The following is an 8974-nucleotide window of genomic DNA, read 5'->3' as shown; positions in this document are numbered from 1 at the left end:
CCCATTCTTGCCGCAAGAGTTTTGTGACACGTCAGAGAAAAATTCAGAGGCAAGCGGGATCTGATCTCTTATCAAGGAACAGCGATTGCCATCCGCCAAGGACAATTGCCAGGGGAAGGAGAAGGATCAAATAATTACCCTTGTGAGCCACCGCTTCTGAGACCAAAGGGGCATCTCTTGCCCTGGCCCAACTACCTTGGGTCCCATGGCTCAAGGAGGGAGAAGGAGGCCCTCCCTTTGATCCTTGCTCTGGATCAAAGCTCTTGGTTCCACCATCAGGAGTGAGCAAAAAGCAAATGGCTCTATGATCCCATCAATGGAGTTTCGTGCCATTGCCCAGGTGTCTGTCCTTAGGTGGGGTGGACCGCCGTCCCGTTGCTCTCAACTCCAGGTTTTTGGGACGATAGGAATTCTCTAGATCCATTTTGGCACTGCTTCAGATCAGTGGATTCCTGTTTTTTTATTATTATTATTTGATTTGCAAAATGTCGCAAATCATATCTTTCTTAAGGCAAACGAACCGCCCAAATTGCTCGAGTGAAAGGGAAGCATTAAAGCAGAGACAGAGAAGTCAAAGAGGCTGTGGGGCGGGGGGGAACACTGGACTTCCCCGTGTTATTAAGAGACAAAAAGCATTTGATCAAGGCAGTGGAAATTCATGACGACGCTGATGGGGAAAAGAGGTCGCAGTTTCAGCTCTATGTATTGTTCTCATTTTTTCCCCAAGCTCAAGGCTATTAGAGGGGAACTGAACCTGCACAGAATGGGTTATTTCTTCCAAGATGGGGATCTTCTAAAACCTGAATTGGGACTTTTTCACAGAAATATATCCCAAGACTTTTCTTTATCACACTGCTGAGAAGTCCACTTGGTTTGTGTAGGGAGAAGAGCTGGGGGTCCCACACTCCAGGAGAGCTGAGAGGAAGCAGTGATGGTTTTTCTTGTGTGTGTGTGTGTGGTAGCAACTGTGGTTTAAACCCGCCATCCTGGGCCCAACGTTTGGGAAGCCAGGCTCTGCCTGTCACAAGCCAGGACAAAGAGTGAGTGATGGAGGAGTAACACCTCCTTAAAAAACCTTGGTCCAGCTGGCCCGGCTGGTGGCACCTCGTAAGGGCCCCTTTCCAGGGTTACAGGAGAAGACAGTCCATGGTTTTGAAGGTGGCTCTATGCCCCAACGGCAGATCAAGCGGCAAAGCCAACTTCTAGGAGAAGGGAAACTCCGATTACAAACCTCCACTGCCTTGTGGCTACATCCACTACTGAAAAAGGCGTCAAGAGTCAACCTCAAGGCAAAATCCGGAGCTGGAGTCCCGGAAGCAGTTTGTGACTGTGTACAATCACTTCTGGTAACTCCTGTGATGCAGCTGGAACCAATCGTATCAGCTCTGCCGTTCCATTGGACTAGTTCAGCGACGTGGAGGGGGAGATCTGCTGCTTGGGTAACAGTCTATCCTCCATATTAATCTATCCAGGCCTCGCGCTCTGGAGAGGACACTCCAGCTTTGACCTCTTCCCAGAGCAGGATACAATACAACAGTAGAGTTGGAAGGGACCTTGGAGGTCTTCTAGTCCAACCCCCTGCCTAGGCAGGAAACCCTACACCGGTTCAGACAAATGCCTATCCAACATCTTCTTAAAAACTTCCAGTGTTGGAGCATTCACAACTTCTGGAGGCAAGTCGCTCCACTGATTAATTGTTCTAACTGTCAGGAAATTTCTCCTCAGTTCTAAGTTGCTTCTCTCCTTGATTAGTTTCCACCCATTGCTTCTTGTTCTGCCTTCAGGTGCTTTGGAGAATAGTTTGACTCCCTCTTCTTTGTGGCAACCCCTGAGATATTGGAACACTGTTATCATGTCTCCCCTAGTCCTTCTTTTCATCAAACAAGACCTACCTAGTTCCTGATATCCAGATACCATCGTCTTTTGAGACTGAAGGATGCCAATGCAAACCGTTGTTTAGAACTGACATTCACCTCTCCTTCGCCGGCCCTCAGGAAGAGGCTGGAAACCAAATTAATCCAGCAAGGATATCCTCCTGCAACTGTTTGTTTGTGGGTTTACCTGTCTCATCCTGTAAGTTTGCATTTTTACAATAGACGTTTCTACTGTGATTGGATCTCACCCTTTGGGATCTCCTACAGATCTTTGAATTGCAGCAAGATATGAAAAGGGTTTAATCATCTACAACGGGGGACCCAACCTCCAGTTTGTGGACTGGTACCAGTCTGTGTCCCATTGGGAACAGGGCCATGCAAACAATGGGTGAGTGTGCAAATCTCCATTTGCACGCGTGAATCCATCCCCTCTCCCCCACCACAGCCTGCTGCCGCCGCCAGACTGTAGCACGAGAAGGGTTGGGAATCGCTGATCTAGAACGTAGCCTAGCAATGGATTTTTGACAAGAGCTGTGGTGGCGCAGTGGTTAGAGTGCAGTACTGCAGGCTACTTCTGCTGACTGCCAGCTGCTTGCAGTTCGACAGTTTGAATCTCACCAGGCTCAGGGTTGACTCAGCCTTCCATCCTTCCAAGGTGGGTAAAATGAGGACCCAGATTGTTGGGGGCAAGAGGCTGAGTCTGCAAACTGCTTAGAGGGGGCTGTGAAGCACTGTGAAGCGGCATAGAAGTGCTATGAATATTGCTACTAGGTGAAATTTCCTCAAGATGAGAGCCTACCCCAATCCATGGTCACTCAGGGGTTCCTCTGTACGCCCTGGATGGAATTAACACTCACATCATGTTACTGAAACTCTGGCAGAGCAAGTCTTATTTTTAACACATCTTGGGAACAAGCCGTGAATTGGGAAGCTCACAAAACATTTTAGTTCCATATTTTACTTCCATATTTTAGATCTACTTCTTTGTTTCCAGCTCTTAAGAGCTTCATTTTCTGCGGTCATTTTCTTTTCTTTCTTTTTTCAAAGTTGGGGGGGGGGGGTAGCGAAAGAGAGCAAGCACAGTAAATATTCCTTGATCAGAGAGTGGCATTTTCACACTTCTGTACATAGAGATCAACCCAATAAATAATAAATACATAATAAATAAATAGGGGGGGACGGACGGCATGGGCTCCTCTTTGTACTTTTTTCCTTCCTGAAGATGTTGGGCTGCCAGATGAAAAGGTCTCTGCAAGAGACCCTCAAAAGAGCAACTGACCAGCCTGTTGTGTAAGGCAGGGCATCAGATTTACAGCTCACCTGGTTAAACACCTTGTATGAATTCAGACAGATAACAAATGCACTGATCGTTTCAGCTGTGGATGTCAGAAAACCGAGACTCTAACCTGAGTTTTATTTGGGAGAGAAGAATTTACAACGCTGGTTGAAAGTCTTTTGCTTGTTTAACTGCTGTTCAGTTTCACTGCTGATACACTCGTGCGCACCCCCACACCCCCACACCCGCAAATTGTATACCAGGGACAATAAAAAGAGAAATCCTCTGCTTTTGTCTGCTCTGACGTAAACTAAGCCGCTTGAATAATTTTTAACATACATTCCATTCTCCTTCCTTACCACATTTCTTTCATTTCCATTTCATTCGGCTGCTTTAATCTTTAATCACCGGAGTATCAAGTAAACTGAAAATTTACAGTCGCTCATTCAATACTTTGGATTTTTTTTTTTACTTTGTAAATTAATTCCATCAGAAAAGCAAAGAGACTAAAACTACAAGAAAAAAATAGCCTCTTGTGGGGCCTTTTTTATATTAAAGAGTCTCTGTCTGTGGTTGATTTCTTTTTAGCATCTCTCTCTCTCTCTCACTCTTGTTTTATTTTTCTCTTGTCCTTCTGGAAAATTCATCCCTGTAGCACTCACATTACATGAAAGGATGCTTTTTTAAAACATTTTTGATTCAGTTCCAAAGAAAAAGCCAGAAAACAGACGATATATCCATGAAGGAGAGGGCCTCACAGTGACCCACTTAGTCCAGAATTCCTTTTCCAGGTCAACTGATGGATGGACTTGCCTGAAAATAGTTCCTCCGTGAACTTCAGATGTGGACTACAACTCCCATGAGTTGAGGTCCCACAGCTTTGTCGTTGGTGTCCCAACTCATCTGGAAGCTACCCAGCTTGGAGAAAGAGGGATTATGGATTGGGAGGGTTGCTGTTGCTGTTATGTCATTCTACAATATTACACAATGTTACACAATGTTACACAAGGCTCCATCTACCATAGGGTGTCCAAGCTCGATAGCAAAACCATGTTTTAAGAGACTTGGGGAAGCTGGAAAGGATCATTTCAATCCGTTCTTCTGCATCTCACATTCTGGAATGGGGGACCACATTTCTTGGCTCTCTTCCCTGTAACGTCTGAAGTGTGATGTCACACAGCAGTCTCCTTTCACCACAGGGGTCTCCAACCTTGGCAACATTAAGACTTGTGGACTTCAACTCCTGGAATTCCTCAGCCAACCTTAGCAACGTGAAGACTTGTGGACTTCAACTCCCTGAATTCCTCAGTTTAAGACTTGTGGACTTCAACTCCCAGAATTCCTCAGTTTAAGACTTGTGGACTTCAACTCCCAGAATTCCTCAGACAACCTTAGCAACGTTAAGACTTGTGGACTTCAACTCCCTGAATTCCGGGAGTTGAAGTCCACAAGTCTTAAAGTTGCCAAGGTTGGAGACCCCTGGACTAGAAGACCTCCAAAGTCCCTTCCAACCTTATGCTTCTACATTCTATGACGGGGTCTCCAAACCTAGCCACTTTACGACTTGTGGACTTCAACTCCCAGAATTCCTCAGCCAGTGGCCATGGTTGGAGACCCTTGTTTATAAGGCCGACATCCCAGTTCTCTTCCTCTCCCCTCCTGGGCAGGAGGACTTCACTTCCCTTCCTGATCTGGTTCAGGCTCTGTGGTCATCAGAGTCTGGGCCAGTTCCTCTGGATCTTTGCTGAGGATTCTTTCTGACTTCTGACTGCCAAGCCACCAGATTCCCCAGGTTGGAAGATCAGCCTGTTTTCCTAATTCAGGTGTCTGCAATTTGCGGTTCTGGAGCCACATGTGACTCTTTCATCCCTCTGCTGCAGCTCCCTGTTGTCAGTCGGCTCCACAATTGATAGGGCTTTCAATTAGGACAGGTAGAGGAAAAAGGGCGCCGTGCTAGGAGGAGACTCTATGGATGGGAGGGCTTCCGGTTAGGACCTTTGTGACTGTTTGAGTATTTAAGGTTGCCGACCTCTGTCCTAACCAAGGGACTTGCTTAAACCCTGAAGCCAAATCCGCCTGCAACCAGGGAGGAAAGCAATTGCCACTTCATCCATAGAACTTGCCCCTCTCTCGTTTCATCTGCCTGCGCCTGCATCCCAGCTCCCTGGGATCTGCTTCCTCTCCCCCAGGACAAAAGGATCCCTTCCCTCCAATCTTCCTTGCAGGGCAGACTTCTTATTTCCAACTGCCAGCCAGGCATTCCTCCCCAGCTCCCCTTCAGAGACAGAACCGTATTCCTGTGGTTTCTTTTGGCTTCGGGGGCAGCCCTTCGCTTGCAGCCTCCAAGCGGCAGAGAAGGAAGAGGGCTGCTCCCCTCCCCACCCCACCCCAGCCACTTTGCAGAGCCCCATCCCCATTCCTTCAGATAACAGGCCACTTCGAATGGGAGCGGGGGGGGGGGCTTAAAAAACCCCTCTCCCTAAAATTCATGTGGACATCAGCAATGTTGTTTTAGTAGGGGAGGAAGGGGAGAAGGAAAATCCAGGCAGATGAAACTGAATTCAGTGCCAGATGTTCGGGCTTGATGCCTTCAACTCGTGGGCTCCCTTCCCTTTTGAACAGATGTGAGCTGAGGAACATGGCAGGTTTTTCTACCAGGGACTTCATGCTCGCACAGACCTTGAGGTTCATGGAAAGAGAACCAGAGATTCACATCTTCTTGTCACATTTTGGCCATTTTCAAGACTGTTCATATCAAATGTTCCCCTTTCTAGCATGTAGGAATTCAGGGTGATGGGTTGCTTCTAGAAACACCTGTTCCCCCCAGACCTGGTTGATCTGGTCAAGAAAAGTTGTCAGAGTTTGTTGCAGCAATCAAATCCAGAAAGCACATACACACAGGTAACTGATTCAGCAGGAGTCATTAACTTCTCTTCATATATAATATAACACATACCGTATTTTTCGGAGTATAAGACGCACCAAGATTTTGAAGAGGCAAATTTAAAAAAAAAAAGGGTTTGCATTCTACATCCCTCCCAAAAACGGCCCATACACCAAACTATGTAACATCATCAGTGCTAGAAGAGAATGGGGTTGGGGAGGGGGGGAGGAGGAGATGATCTTGCATTCATATTCTGTTTTTCAGAGTAACCTTGCCTTCCAAACGATGAGAAGCCCTTGACAAGGAGGCTGAAATGGAAGTGATGCATCCAATGAAGCCTTCCAAAAACACCTCCGGTGAATCAATAGGAGGCTGAAAGTTACAGAAGACAAAAGCTAAATATACCTAAAATGGTTTTGAAATGACGGCCCTGGAGAAATGTTCCCTCCTGAACCACAAGATGTCTAACTTCCTCCTTTGGCGTTCCCAAAAGTGGTTGCAAAGTGAGCGGGGAAGTATCTGAAAGCCCCTCGGCTTTGGGGCTCACTGCCAAAGGAGGAAGCCACCAAAGCCCTTCCACTGATGTCTCCTGGTTCCCCTTCCCATGGGGTGCCTGTCTCCCCCACTTCTCCCTCGGAGATGAAACTGCCTCCAAGACCTTCTTGGGCCTCTAGAAATAACATCATGGACACGTCTCCTCCTCTGAAGGACCACAGCAGCTCCTCCACCCAACGGTACCAACGCTGGAGCAGAAGATGCCAAGCCTTGCCCCGGGGCAGTGTTTGTTGTGCTTAAGGCATGGGCACCTGCAGAAGAATCTGGTGATGGTGCCATCATCTCAGGTGGCTTTTGAGAAGTCCCCACCTTCATGGACACCTGCAGAACTTTGGAGAAAGCAGCTTTTTCTCCTCCCCTGTGGTGGAATCTGATCGTTCCCTGTTTGGGGTGGTGATTTTTCACTTTTCGGGTGCCCATAGTGTTTCCCTTCTTATCAGAAGTATCTCAAATAAATGTTTGCAAAGGATACCTGTGCAAATGTTCAGTTTCACCATGAATCTTGGTTCCATTGGGTGGGTGGGGGGACTCAGCTGAAGAGAGCTCAACTGCTTCCCTTGTTGAGCTCTCTTTCACAACAACCACAATCCTGTGGCTCATCTAGCATTGTTCCAATATCTCAGGGGTTGCCACAAAGAAGAGGGAATCAAACTATTCTCCAAGGCACCTGAGGGTAGAACAAGAAGCAATGGGTGGAAACTAATCAAGGAGAGAAGCAACTTAGAACTGAGGAGAAACTTCCTGACAGTTAGAACAATTAATCAGTGGAACAGAAGTTGCCTCCAGAAGCTGTGAATGCCCCAACACTGGAAGTCTTTAAGAAGATGTTGGATAGCCATCTGTCTGAAAACGGTATAGGGTTTCCTGCCTAGGCAGGGGGTTGGACTAGAAGACCTCCAAGGTCCCTTCCAACTCTACTATTGTATTGTATCTAACCCTTCCTATTTCAGCTTGTTGACTCCGGTACTTTGATTCAATCAATTATCATTATCTTCCTCAACAGCTCTGCACTGCCACACCCCAACCTGGTTGTGTTTAACTTTCCTGTGGCCGTTGTGTTGTCCTGTCACATTGGGGGGGGGGGAGGGGAAGCAACTGGGCAGAGAAACAAAACCCCCGAGAGGAAATTTGACATGGAACACTTTCTCCCTCCCTCCCTCTCTCCTTCTCCCTTCTCTTCCTCCAATTGGCTGGCGGCTCACTGTCTCGTGCGCCCAAAAGCCCAAGGTGAAAGGTATTTCACCGAATGGGCCTTGTTGAAGGGCCTGGAATGGAAGAGGCTGGGGCCCATTGGCTGGCACAAACAGCTAGGGTCATCTCAGCAGAGGACAAACGATAGGGTTTAATTGCTGGGGGCGGAATCCTGGAGGCAAACAAGGGGCAGCGAAGGGTACGGGGCAAACAGTCCCATTCCGCCTATTTTGAGACCACCTTGAGATGAGGAAGGGGTCAGCCGCCTTCCCCCACCCCCCACTCAATTGCCCTGGCAAGGAAGGGCCAGCTCCACTTGTCTTGTCATTGCATGGAGGGCAGGATATCCAAACTGCGAGGTTAAAGAGAAGCTCCGGATATAGTATAGCTCTTTATTTTGGAACTGTGCAGAAATAGGAGGCAGGTTTCTTAAGACAGCCTCAAAACAGCCAAATTTAAACCTTCCCTTCCAGGCTGTGGTTTTTTGGGGGGGGCGACGAGAAGAAATTCTTACCTCTCAAATTTGCACTCAGCTTTTCGTGCTTAAGAGCAGCCTTCGGATCCCAGCCAAATGTCTGCAAAAATAGCAGCAGCTTCTGGGCCTGGATGAAAAAATTCAGGTTTGGGGACCTCCTGCTCAGCTGGTGCCTCTGCAGAAGGCCTAAGTGTCTCGGGCGGGGGGTGGCAGCGGGGGGGGGCACCTCTCCCAGTGTTATTTTGGGCTGTGAAATCAGGGCAGTTTTCTTTGTTTGGGGCTGTTCTGCAGGGCTGGAGATTTGAAACTTTGATTTGAATTGGGGTTTAGCTGTTCTGGGGGTGAGCCGCTTCTGTCCTGAACCTCATCAATCCATCTTGGAGAAGTCAGGCTGGGGTTCAGTTGGTGTGTGTTTTTTTAGGCAGGGGGGAGAACTGTGACACACAGGAATAATATTTACCCAGATGAATTAGTGATTCGGAAGATTTTAGATTGTGCAGAAATGGACAAGTTACCTTTAAGAGTAAAGGACAAAGAAGAGTCTGAATACTATGAAATTTGGGGTAATTGGTATAAATGGTTGCATAACAGGGATAAAGTTAATTCAGCCGAGAAACAATAGGGAAATGTATAGAGCTGTAGATAAATGTATATAAATATAGAAGCGATATAAGATTGATCTATACAGGTACGATGACATAACAATATTAATGTGATGA

Source organism: Natrix helvetica, assembly GCF_964273705.1.
Source record: "Natrix helvetica genome assembly, chromosome: 11".
Taxonomy (NCBI): Eukaryota; Metazoa; Chordata; class Lepidosauria; order Squamata; family Natricidae; genus Natrix; species Natrix helvetica.
Note: the sequence above shows the minus strand (reverse complement) of the source record.